We start from the raw sequence: 9,142 nt of genomic DNA, 5'->3' as shown, positions 1-9,142 counted from the left end.
TTGCTTGCCATTCTTCTTGAAGTTCCCCTTCTTCCCTTTGCCCTTTCTCTTGAAACTAGTGGTCTTGTCAACCATCAACACTTGATGCTTTTCTTGATTTCTACCTTCGTCGATTTCAGCATCGCGAAGAGCTTGGGAATTGTTTTCGTCATCCCTTGCATATTATAGTTCATCACGAAGTTCTACTAACTTGGTGATGGTGACTAGAGAATTCTGTCAATCACTATTTTATCTGGAAGATTAACTCCCACTTGATTCAAGTGATTGTAGTACCCAGACAATCTGAGCACATGCTCATTGCTTGAGCTATTCTCCTCTATCTTTTAGCTATAGAACTTGTTGGAGACTTCATATCTCTCAACTTGGGTATTTGCTTGAAATATTAATTTCAACTCCTGGAACATCTCATATGGTCCATGACGTTCAAAATGTGTTTGAAGTCCCGATTCTAAGCCGTTAAGCATGGTGCACTAAACTATCAAGTAGTCATCATATTGAGCTAGCCAAACGTTCATAACGTCTGCATCTGCTCCTGCAATAGGTTTGTCACCTAGCGGTGCATCAAGGCCATAATTCTTCTGTGCAGCAATGAGGATAATCCTTAGATCACGGATCCAATCCGCATCATTGCTACTAACATCTTTCAACTCAGGTTTCTCTAGGAACATATCAAAATAAAACAGGGGAGCTAAACGCGAGCTATTGATCTACAACATAGATATGCTAATACTACCAGGACTAAGTTCATGATAAATTAAAGTTCAATTAATCATATTACTTAAGAACTCCCACTTAGATAGACATCCCTCTATTCCTCTAAGTGATAACGTGATCCATATCAACTAAACCATGCCCGATCATCACGTGAGATGGAGTAGTTTCAATGGTGAACATCACTATGTTGATCATATCTACTATATGATTCACGCTCGACCTTTCGGTCTCAGTGTTCCGAGGCCATATATGCATATGCTAGGCTCGTCAAGTTTAACCTGAGTATTCTGCGTGTGCAACTGTTTTGCACCCATTGTATTTGAACGTAAAGCCTATCACACCCGATCATCACGTGGTGTCTCAGCACGAAGAACTTTCACAATGGTGCATACTCAGGGAGAACACTTATACCTTGAAATTTAGTGAGAGATCATCTTATAATGCTACCGTCGATCTAAGCAAAATAAGATGCATAAAAGATAAACATCACATGCAATCAATATAAGTGATATGATATGGCCATCATCATCTTGTGCTTGTGATCTCCATCTCCGAAGCACCGTCATGATCACCATCGTCACCGGCGCGACACCTTGATCTCCATCGTAGCATCATTGTCGTCTCGCCAACTATTGCTTCTACGACTATCGCTACCGCTTAGTGATAAATTAAAGCAATTACAGGGCGATTGCATTGCATACAATAAAGCGACAACCATATGGCTCCTGCCAGTTGCCGATAACTCGGTTACAAAACATGATCATCTCATACAATAAATATAGCATCATGCCTTGACCATATCACATCACAACATGCCCTGCAAAAACAAGTTAGACGTCCTCTACTTTGTTGTTGCAAGTTTTACGTGGCTGCTATGGGCTGAGCAAGAACCGTTCTTACCTACACATCAAAACCACAACGATAGTTCGTCAAGTTAGTGTTGTTTTAGCCTTCTCAAGGACCGGGTGTAGCCACACTCGGTTCAACTAAAGTTGGAGAAACTGACACCCGCCAGCCACCTGTGTGCAAAGCACGTCGGTAGAACCAGTCTCGCGTAACCGTACGCGTAATGTCGGTCCGGGCCGCTTCATCCAACAATATCGCCGAACCAAAGTATGACATACTGGTAAGCAGTATGACTTGTATCGCCCACAACTCACTTGTGTTCTACTCGTGCATATAACATCTACGCATAAAACCAGGCTCTAATACCACTGTTGGGGAACGTAATAATTTCAAAATTTTCCTACACACACACAGGATCATGGTGATGCATAGCAACAAGAGGAGAGAGTGTTGTCCACGTACCCTCGTAGACCGAAAGCGGAAGCGTTAGCACAACGCGGTTGATGTAGTCGTACGTCTTCACGATCCGACCAATCAAGTACCGAACGCACGGCACCTCCGAGTTCAGCACACGTTAAGCTCGATGACGTCCCTCGAACTCCGATCTAGTCGAGCTTTGAGGGAGAGTTCCATCAGTACGACAGCGTGATGACGGTGATGATGTTGCTACCGACGCAGGGCTTCGCCTAAGCACCGCTACGATATGATCAAGGTGGAATATGGTGGAGGGGGCACCGCACACGGCTAAGAGATCAAGAGATCAATTGTTGTGTCTAGAGGTGTCCCCTGCCCCCGTATATAAAGGATGGAGAAGGGGACGCCGGCCAGCCCCTAGGGCGTGCCAGAAGTGTGGAGTCCTACTAGGACTCCCTAGTCATAGTAGGATTCCTCCTCCCACATGGAATAGGAAAAAGGAAAGGGAAAAGGAGAAGGAAGGAAGGGGGCGCCCCCCCTCCGTAGTCCAATTCGGACCAGACCATCGGGAGGGGTGCGGCCACCTTTTGAGGCATTTCTCTCATTTCCCGTATGGCCCATTAAGGCCCAATACGAATTCCCGTAACTCTCCGGTACTCTGAAAAATACCCGAATCACTCGGAACCTTTCTGATGTCCGAATATAGTCGTCCAATATATCGATCTTTACGTCTCGACCATTTCGAGACTCTTCGTCATGTCCCCGATCTCATCCGGGACTCCGAACTACCTTCGGTACATCAAATCACATAACTCATAATACAAATCGTCACCGAACGTTAAGCGTGCGGACCCTACGGGTTCGAGAACTATGTAGACATGACCGAGACACGTCTCCGGTCAATAACCAATAGCGGAACCTGGATGCTCATATTGGCTCCCACATATTCTACGAAGATCTTTATCGGTCAAACCGCATAACAACATACATTGTTTCCTTTTCCATCGGTATGTTACTTGCCCGAGGTTCGATCGTCGGTATCTCAATACCTAGTTTAATCTCGTTACCGACAAGTCTCTTTACTCGTTCCGTAATACATCATCCCGCAACTAACTCATTAGTTACAATGCTTGCAAGGCTTATAGTGATGTCCATTACCGAGTGGACCCAGAGATACCTCTCCGACAATCGGAGTGACAAATCCTAATCTCGAAATACGCCAACCCAACAAGTACCTTTGGAGACACCAGTAGAGTACCTTTATAATCACCCAGTTACGTTGTGACGTTTGGTAGCACACAAAGTGTTCCTCCGGTAAATGGGAGTTGCATAATCTCATAGTCATAGGAACATGTATAAGTCATGAAGAAAGCAATAGCAGAATACTAAACGATCAAGTGCTAAGCTAACGGAATGGGTCAAGTCAATCACATCATTCTCCTAATGATGTGATCCCGTTAATCAAATGACAACTCATGTCCATGGCTAGGAAACTTAACCATCTTCGATTAACGAGCTAGTCAAGTAGAGGCATACTAGTGACACTCTGTTTGTCTATGTATTCACACATGTATCATGTTTCCGGTTAATACAATTCTAGCATGAATAATAAACATTTATCATGATATAAGGAAATATAAATAACAATTTTATTATTGCCTCTAGGGCATATTTCCTTCAAAAAATATGATGAAACGTCAATTAATCATGCTAATCAAGATAAAACGAATGATGATGATAAGGAGGAGATTCAACGTCTAACTAAAGAACTAAACACTCTTAAGTTAGCTCTTGAAACTACCTTGGAAGATCATCGAGAACTTTTAAAGACTCATGACAAGCTACGCTTTGAAAAGCTCAACCTTGAGCAAGAGCATGAGTTTTTAAAGGCAATCAATGATGATCTTCGCAAGAAAAGTTCTTCTTACATTGCCAAGCGTTTACTCTTGTCTACTTACATGCCACAAGTTAGATCTAGCAACAAGAACAAGAAAGATGCTTCATCTAGTAGTAACAACAATCATGCTAAATCCAATGTTGTTGCTTCTAGTAGTTCTCTTGATTCCACTAATGATTCTCTTAGCCAAGTTACACTTGAGCAAGAAAATAGCTTATTGAAGGGAATTATAGAGAAAGGTGTTTACAAGAGCCTTGCCGGAAGTAAGCAATTTGAGGAAATTGTACGCAAGCAAGGAAGACACCGGAAGAATCAAGGTGTTGGTTTTGAACGAAAGTTCAATGCCAATGGAGTTGAGTGGGAAGAAGATCAATACCCCAAGACGAAGTTTGTTCCTCAACAAGAGAAGTATGATCCTACTTCTTTCAAAGGGACACAAGCTCAAGATGATCTTCCACCACAAGACCACAAACAAAAAGGCAAGGACAAGCTTCAAGAGGAAATAGATGCATTTGAAGAAGCACCTAAGGCCTTGGTCAAGTGGGTTCCCAAGACTACATCAAGTACGACTATGACTCCAAGGATTCCCATCAAGATGGTGTGGATCCCGAAGAAGAAGAACTAGAAAGTTCTTGAGGGCGACTCCGCCAACATACTTCACTCTTATCATTTTGGCAAGGACAAGTGCAAACAACTTCCATATCTTGCACTAGTTCAAGGAGTCACAAACCCTCTTGTTGGTAAGACAAGGGACAAGGTAACCTAATGCTTTCATGGACATCATCTTGTGTATGCATCACTCTATGTCTATGGATATCCTTGTTTGTTCCTTGTGGGACTAACCCGTGTAGGTATTGAAAGTGCAACTCACTCCAAAGGATTGCTCCGAATGATCTACATCAACATTGAGCATCTACATCTTCAACACCTACATGAAGTCATCATCGACAAAACCCAAGGTTAGTTCATCCCTCTTAGGGGGGATATCACATCTAGGGGGAGCTTTACTCAAATCAATTGAGCCAAAGCAACTCTAATGGTGTGAATACAACAATGCTTTATGTAAAAGTGGTAACCCCACTTGTGCTTAAACGATGAGTATGACCTATGATCAAATGTTCTCATTTGACTCCTAAGTCAATATACTCATATATAGATGACCTAGTCATCGCCAAATTGCTTGATAGATGCTAGAGTGATTGTGCATGCTTTGTCACATATTTCATTTGCCATTTTATTGTGTGAGCATGTTGGATACATATTTTACTCATTCGAGGACATCCATTTGTTGTTTTGATTGTTTGGCTTTTTCTCTTTTGCCAAATGGATGGACAAGAATGCCTAAGAACTCTCTCTAGCTATCTATGCTTTCCTCGTCTCAAACTCTATTCATGCTACATCACAAAGTTTGATCAAGTCAGATTCGAACCACTCTGTGTGAGGAGCACTCGGAGTTCCCGATTTGTCATAGACTTAAACCTCCAAAACCTCTTTCTGCATCTCGGTCTGACCGATTCATCCCCTTCGGTCCTACCGAGATCACTAAGTTGATCTAGGGTTTTCAATCTCGGTGCAACAGATTAGAACCTTTCGGTCACACCGAGTTGCAGTAACTGCTTGCAGTTTTGCATCTCGGTGCCACCGAGTCGTTCCACTCAGTCACACCGACAGGGTCAGGTTATATATACCGACGGGCCAAATTTTGGAAAATTTTCCGAACCTCCTCTCCCGCGCATAACCTGCTCTGCCTCTTCAGGTCTCCGGATCATCCTCTCGTCGCCAGCGACCTCCCGCCACTGGTCTCCGCCGCCGTCAACGGCAATCTGCCCCGCCGTTGCCGCCGTAGCAAGTTCGCCGCCGAACTAGGGTACGAACTTGAACTTTCTGCTAATCCTTAACTCTGATTCTTAGCACATTGCTTTGCCATGATTCTTGCCACGATTGAAATCATCCTGTCCAGCGGAAACATCCCGTAGATTAGTTTTTGATTTGAAAATTTAGGGTTAGGTCTCCACCGAATTCATCTCGGACCGACCGAGTTGTAGAAATCGGTCTCACCGATTTGGCTTAGGCCGGAGCACATGCATTTTCGGTCTGACCAAAAATTGCAAATCGGTGTGACCGAGTTCGATTCTCTGTGAAACCCTAGCAGTCTCGGTACCACCGAACTGTGACTCGGTCTGACCGAGTTCACTAGTTTAGGTTCCAAAAGCTGCTTCGGTATCACCGAGTTTACAAATCGGTAGCTCCGAAATGCTTTCTGTGAAGAACTAAAACTAAGTTTTTAAGTCATCTATTTTGCAAAACACATGTACTTTGTGATGCTCATCTTCTCTACCTCATCTATAATCTATTCACAGGGTCTGCTGTCAAAGAGTTTGCAAAGATGTCTGACCAGAGTGATAGCCAGAACAAGTCTGAACAGCAGGTGGAGATGAGTGAGGGCTCAGATCCCTCCAGCAGTTATGATGATGGCAGCAGGAGCACTCCCAGCAATTTGCCAAAGGCTGCCACCAGGACAAGGAAGAAGAGGAATTCTGACTCCGAAGATGAAGACTATGTGGCAGTTGAAGATGACGCCACTTCAAAGAAGAAGGTGCTGAAGAAAGAGTATGGCACAGCTGCAGCAACAAAGCCTGGTCTGAAAACAAAGGCTCCAGCAAGAATACAGCCCATGTCTAAGCCAAGAAAAGTTGCCATAGGTGAAACTATGAAGTTCACCATTGAGTCTGAAGAAGAGGCAGCTGGTGAAGATAAGAAGAAGAAGAGGGCCAGAACCACTACTGCCAGAGTTCTTGGCAAGCCCTCAATGAGGAAAGATTCTGAAGACGAAGAGGAAGAGGATGCTGCACCAGCACCCAAAGCTCAAAAGCTTATGGGGATGCAATCAAATCAGGGACTGCTCCATCTAAGCCCAAACCTGCTCCCAAGGCTGCTGCTCCAGCTCCAAAGCCTAAACCCAAGAGAAGCACTAGGAACATCCCTGCTGAAGAGAAGAACAAGGCCCCAGTGCCTGCAGCTGCTGCTGAAGAAGAAGATGACTCTGTTGTATTGAGGAAGCTGAAACCCAAGATCCCTGACCACACTGATGCACACCCAGTTGCAGAGAACATGAAAATCAGGAAGGATGTAGGATTGGGACTATGGAGACAGTGTGATCCATATGCTATCAGGAGAAGGACTGCTGTGGACTATAGGTTTCACACTAAGGAACAACATGACTTCTATGAGACAGTTCTGCTTGACAAGAAGCCCATTGTGTGTGACATGAGATGGGTTGACTGGGAGTTCATCAAGGAGAATGAGGATCACTTCCCTGGAGTGCTTGATAGCTTCAAGGCATGTGGAGTTGACACTTTTGTTGCCCAGAAGCTCACCAAGTGGAATGATGAGCTCATCATGCAGTTCTACTCCACTGCCCACTTCTATCCAGATGGAAGGATAGTGTGGATGTCTGAGGGTACTAGGTACCAATCTACAGTTGAGGAATGGACCAAGCTTATCAATGCTCCTGAGGAACATGAGGATGACTTGGATATCTATGCAGAGAAGAAGAAAGACCACAACACAATGGCCAACATGTACAAAGAGATCCCAGATGCTGCTTTGAATACACATAAGTTTGGATCTGTTCACTACTTGTTGTATGGTCTGCCAACAATCAACTGGATCTTAAGGCACACACTGCTACCCAAGTCAGGTGATCACAAGATGATCAGAGGACATGCCATCAACTTGTTGCATATATTTGATGTCCCACAGAAGTTCAAAGTCATGAGCCTGATTGTTGAGACAATCAAGAGGACTGCTGCTGACCAAAAGAGAAGCTGTGGGTATGCCCCATAAATTCAGGAGCTCATCAACTCAAAGATGGATAAAGGCAAGTACATTTTGGATAAGGAGCACCTGCCCATCTATCCTGAATTTGAAGATAACATAGTTGTGATGAATGAGAATGAACCATCTTCAGCTCAAGCACAGGAAAAGAGAGAGAAGGCTAAGGTAGAGAAGGCTGCAAAGATGCCAACAGCAGAGGAGGCATCTCAGGTATTCTTGAAGAGCAAGTAAGACCAGCTTGGATATCTGATCCAATCCACCCTGAGGATTGAGAAGGGCTTGGCCACCCTGACCAAGAACTAGGAGAGTCTGGAGAGGATCATTGAGACAAAATTCTATGACCTTGATGTCAAGGTGACAGAGATCCAAACTGCAGTTGAGCAGCTCCAGGAGGAAGCAGAGGAGAAGAAGGGCAAGTCTACCACAGATGCTTTTGCCAGAGTGCCCAGAGGACAGAGATCTGCTGTAGTGCCAGACAGACACTAGAGCTACAGCATCAGCACCAGCAGCTACAGCTCCAGTTCCACCTCTAGCAGCTACTCCACCAGCTCCAGCTACTTCATCTGAAGCCTTCATCCTTGGAGTTCTCTCAACACCACCTCCCGAAGATCAAGCCTGAGAGTCGTTTAGCACTATGCATTTTTGAACTTTTTGGTAACTTGTTGCCAAAGGGGGAGAAAAATGTATAGATCATAGGCATCGAGAGAGAGTGTTGCTTTTTTATTCTCTCTTGCTATTTTGGTTGGAACTTTATTGTGTGCTTGTGTGAGATACTACTTTATGTCCTTGTCAGTACTTGTTTGATCATGTGTTTGATCATATGCTACCCTTAATGCTTGTTGGATGATATTATTGGAAATATGCCCTAGAGGCAATAATAAATTGGTTATTATTATATTTCCTTGTTCATGACAATCGTTTATTGTCCATGCTAAAATTGTATTGATAGGAAACTCAGATACATGTGTGGATACATAGACAACACCATGTCCCTAGTAAGCCTCTAGTTGACTAGCTCGTTGATCAATAGATGGTTACGGTTTCCTGACCATGGACATTGGATGTCATTGATAACGGGATCACATCATTAGGAGAATGACGTGATGGACAAGACCCAATCCTAAGCCTAGCACAAGATCGTGTAGTTCGTTTGCTAAGAGCTTTTCTAATGTCAAGTATCATTTCCATAGACCATGAGATTGTGCAACTCCCGGATACCGTAGGAATGCTTTGGGTGTACCAAACGTCACAACGTAACTGGGTGGCTATAAAGGTGCACTACAGGTATCTCCGAAAATGTCTGTTGGGTTGGCACGAATCGAGACTGGGATTTGTCACTCCGTGTAAACGGAGAGGTATCTCTGGGCCCACTCGGTAAGACATCATCATAATGTGCACAATGTGACCAAGGAGTTGATCACGGGATGATGTGTT

The sequence above is a fragment of the Aegilops tauschii genome, chromosome 5 (assembly GCF_002575655.3).
Source record: "Aegilops tauschii subsp. strangulata cultivar AL8/78 chromosome 5, Aet v6.0, whole genome shotgun sequence".
Taxonomy (NCBI): Eukaryota; Viridiplantae; Streptophyta; class Magnoliopsida; order Poales; family Poaceae; genus Aegilops; species Aegilops tauschii.
This window is presented reverse-complemented; position numbering follows the sequence as displayed.